Source organism: Elephantulus edwardii, unplaced genomic scaffold (genome assembly GCF_000299155.1).
Source record: "Elephantulus edwardii isolate Elephantulus edwardi_28Jun2011 unplaced genomic scaffold, EleEdw1.0 scaffold00263, whole genome shotgun sequence".
NCBI lineage: Eukaryota > Metazoa > Chordata > Mammalia > Macroscelidea > Macroscelididae > Elephantulus > Elephantulus edwardii.
Window position 1 is genome coordinate 1,541,429 of NW_006400013.1, and position 4,971 is coordinate 1,546,399.

Genomic DNA, 4,971 nt, shown 5'->3' on the forward strand with positions numbered 1-4,971 from the left:
TCTGAAATAATTTATGTAGAATTGGTAACAGTTCTTCTCTAAATGTTTTATAAAATTCACTTGTAAAACCATCTGGTCCAGGGCTTTTCTTGGTTGGAAGAGCAAATTTCATATGCTACATTTTGCCACAATAAAAATTTGAGAGTTATTATAAGGCCCCAGGAATAGATGGTATACCAATTGACATATTTCAACTAACAGATGCTGCTCTAGATGTGCTCACCAATTTGTGACAAGAAATCTGGAGAACAACCACTGGGTCAACTGACTGGAAGAGATCGATATTTGTTCCCATCCCAAAGAAAGGTGACCCAACAGAGTGGGGAGATTATAGAACAATATCATTGATATCACATGCAAGCAAGATTCTGCTGAAGATTATCCAAAAACGACTGGAACAACACGTCAGCAGAGAACTGCCAGTAGTTCAGGCTGGGTTTAGAAGGGGTTGTGGGCGAGCTCTGGTGGCCTAGTGGCAGGAAACTGCACCGCAATCCCAGAGGTGTGCAGTTCAAATCCACCAGATGCTCTGCTGAAGAAGGAGAAACAATTGCCTCCTGTACCAGTCAGATCCAATTTGACGGTACACACATAAAAAATAAATAAATAAATGGAAAAAAGAAAAAGAAAAAGTGTTAAATGTTATTCTAAAAAAAAAAATAGAAGGGGTTGTGCTACTAGGGATATTGTGGCTGATGTTAGATGGATCTTGGCTGAAAGCAGGGAATACCAGAGGAATGTCTACGTTTCATTGATTATGCAAAGGCATTTGACTGTGTGGATCATAGCAAACTGTGGCTGACTCTGAGAATAGGAATACCAGAACACTTGATCGTGCTAATGAAAAACCTATACTGGGACCAGGAAGCAGTCATCAGAACAGAGCAAGGAAACACTGCACAGTTCAAAATTGGGAAGGGCGTATGCCAGGGATGTGTCATATCTCCATACCTTTTCAATCTGTATGCAGAACAGATTATCCAGGAGGAGAAGTTTGGCAACAGGATTGGTGAAAGATTCATCAACAATCTGCGTTATGCAGATGACACAACCCTGCTTGCTGAAACTGAGGAGTACCTGAAGCGCTTGTTGTAGAGGATCAAGGACTGCAGCCTTCAATATGGATTGAGGCTCAATATCAAGAAGACAAAAGATTCTCACCACTGGACCAATTTGCAGCATCAGGATGGAAAGTAAAGAGATTGAGATTGTTCACAGCTTTAGTTTGCTTGGCTCCACTGTCACTCTTGGCACCAGTAGCCAGGAAATTGAAAGACATATTGCAATGGGAAAGTCTACTGTTAGGTACCTCTCCAAAGTACTGAAGAGCAATGATGGCACTCTGGATACTAAGGTCTGATACAGGCCATGGTCTTTGTAATCACTTGCTATGTGTCAGAGAGTTGGACAATCGCTAGGGAGGATAGAAAGAAAATTTATGCCTTTGAGCTTTGGTGTTGGAGAAGAGTACTGAATAAACCATGGACTTCTAAGAAAACAAACAGATTCATCCTGGAGAGGATTAAACCAGGCTGCTCCTTGGAGGCAAGGATTATGAAGCTTTGTCTGACATCTTTGGAAATGTTGCAAGGAGGGACCAGTTGTTGGAGAAGGACGTCACGCTTGGGAGGCTGGAGGGACAGAGCAGGAGAGGAAGACCCTCTAGGTGGTGGACTGATTCAGTGACTGGGGTAGTGGGGGTAGGTGTGTCGGAGACAATGAGATTGACACAGGATAGAGCAGGGTTTAGGGCTGTTGTACATAGGGTCGCTATGAGTCACAGGCGACTTGACGGCACATAATAACAACCACCACCACATTTTGTACCTTCATTCGTTTGGTGGACATTTTTGCCATTTCCAATTTTGGCTACTGTGAAATGTGCTGCAATGAACATTCGTGGACAGGTTTCTGTTTGAATTCCTACTTTCACTTCTTCTTGTTATATACCTAAGATTGGGATGACCAGGTCATATGATAGCCCTATGTTCAGCTTTTTGAGGAACTGCCAAATCATTTTCCACAGAGCATGACATTTTAATATTCTCACTAAAAATGGATAAGGGTTCCAGTTTCCAAAAAAAGCACCTATTATGGCCTGTTTGTCTTTTAACATTGTCACTCTAGTGGAAGTGAAGAAGCCTTGGTGGCACATTGACTGAAGGACTTTAAAGGACTTGACCACTAACTGAAATTCCACTTTTCAAACCCACTGGACACTCTGCAGGAGAAAGACGGGACAGCCCACTAGATTTCCAGCTGTGGGAACCCTATGGGACACTTTTATTTTGTCCTATAGGCTGTTGTGAATCAGAACCAACATAAAGACAAAAGAGTTTGGTTTGAGTTTTAATGGGATTGATGTGGTAACATAATGTGCCTTTTATTTGTGTCTTTCTAATTGTTAGAGAGCTTTAATGACTTAGTGGTAAGGAGTTGTGCTGCCAACCCAGAGGTGAGAGGTTCAAATCCACCAACTGCTCTGTAGAAGAAAGATGGCAATGGAGGGTTGTTGTGAAATGCAGTTGACTGGACAGCAGTGAGTATGTGTTTGGAATGACCTGGTGATGCAGTGTGTTATGTGTTGGGCTAGTGACTAATTGGTTGGCAGTTAGAATCCACTAATATCTCCAAGAGGAATATACACAGTCTCCTCTCCTAAGATTTACAGCCTTGGAGTCTCATGGAACATCATTATCAGTTGAAATCTGGTCTTTGTTTGAGTTTAATGGTAAAGGGTGTTGACCTTTGTTGACCACTTGAATAGTCTCTTTGGGGAATATGGCATTTAACTTTAAGGAGCACATAAAAAATATTTTCATCATAAACCTCTCATGACAGAAGATTTAGATAAGAAAATGTGTATAATGTGTATCTTTTGAAGAGAACGGAATTCTGGAGTTTGGTCCAGGTAAGGACGTCAGTCCAACTTCTCTGACAACATCATTCTTGATTTATGAAAAATGCATTTCCTTAATGACCTTTGAGGTTGATTACTCAAATGAGTTTCCTTTTTAAAGTTTGCTTTTTAAAAAGAGGTAGAAACAAAGCCTGAATCAAAATGAAATAGTTGACTCATCCCATCAGATGATGTTCACTTCTAGGATGTAGAAAGGTGGGGCTTGCTCTTATTTCTCCTTCCTTCTCCCTCAACAAACCACCATTTCTTCAGACAGAATCTGGAAAGTTTCCCTGCCAATCAGGGACCATCCATGTGCTGATAGCAACCCCATTTCTGATTGTCACTTGATAATTCATGCCATCCCCATTTCCGGTGTCACTTGCTAACCCTTGCCTCCCACAGGTTTCCTGAAAGCATCTCTGCAGTCTCTCTCCTGTCACTGTAAGTCATTTTCCAAGCCATTCAGTTAAATGGAATTGCATAGCCAAAGTATGTGGCTCAAGCACTGATCACAGGATCTTGTTGAGAAGAGCCTATTTTGCTGTCTAACGAGCAGTCTCACTACTATTTTTGTTCTTATCTACCACCGGACATGTCTTGGAGAAAGTACAGCCAGAGTTCTCCCTGGAGGCAAAAATGATGAAGCTTTGCCTCACATATTTTGGGCATGTTGTTGTTGTTAGGTGCTGTCAAGGAGTGTATGACTCATAGTGACCCTGCATTAGAGCCCATGGCAGCTGTTTATTCTTTGGACAGCAATGTGATGTTTGGAAAGGTGGAGGGTCAGTGAAAGAGAAGGAGAACCTCAACCAGATGGATTGACACAGTGACAGCAGCAATGTGCTGGAGTACGTCAGGGTTGATGAGGATGGCACAGGACAGGACAGGGTTCAGAGCCACAGTTCACAGGGTCACTATGGGTCTTATCCACCTCCGTGGCACTTAACAGCAACAACAACAGCTTTGAAAAGGAGCTCTGACATAGTCTGTAGGGAGTTGAGCTGCTAACCTAAAGGCTCAAATCCTTTAGGAATCCCGGTCCAGACCCACCAGCAGCCCTTGGGGAGAAAGATGAGCAGTCTCCTTCAGAGCAGCCTCTCAAAACCTGCTGGAGGGTCAGCTGTGAATCAGTTCTGACTCAAAGGCAGTGAGTTGAGTTGAATTTTGAAAGAACTATAAGCTAACAGCAATATGTTACCAGTGTGTCTTAATTCTACCAACATTGTAATTGTTTGTGTAATTGTACCCTGTTTCTCCTGCAAGACTACTTAAGAGACCATCTGTATCAGTCTCACTTCCTAGTGTCTAGCCACATGCCTTACATATTGTAGAGGCTAATTTTTTTATGAAAATACTAGCACAAACTCTCAGCATGATGACTTTATCCTTTGATGATTCAGAAGGCCCTCTAAGGTCAGGAATTTTCTAGGCTTTCTGTCATATATGTTGTCTCTGGTGATGTTCAAGTGGCTGTAAGGGGATTTCTGCAATGACCCTCATTCCAATTCTGAGTCTATGTTCATGTGACCGAAAGTCAAACATAGAAATGTTCCCATTCATTACTACCTGGTTAAAAAAAACCCTCAAAACCCCACCACCACATCTGAGTGCATTGTTTATGAAAATGGAAAAGAAAAAGGGCTTAACTCAGCCCTTTTTGTAAGTCTTAGTCAGAATTTAAGGTCCTGGATGCTGCTAAGCAGCTGTATAGCATAATCCATGAAGAGTTGTGCTCTGAACCCAGAGGGCATGCTTTTCTGGTGGTGCTGCTAAGCAGCTGTATAGCATAATCCATGAAGAGTTGTGCTCTGAACCCAGAGGGCATGCTTTTCTGGTGGTTTGGATCCATCAGCTGCTTCATGGGAGAAAGGTGGGAAGTCTCCTCTCTATTTCCTGCCTTGGAAAGCTGCTGGAGGATCAACTATAACTGACTCTAAGGCAATAAGAGTGTGAGCAAGTGAGTGATAGGTCGAGGAGTCTATCTTTGAGGTTTTTGAAAAGGCATTATACAATATGCACACCCATGTTTATCGAGGCTTTGTTCACAATAGCAAGGAGTTGGAAACAGC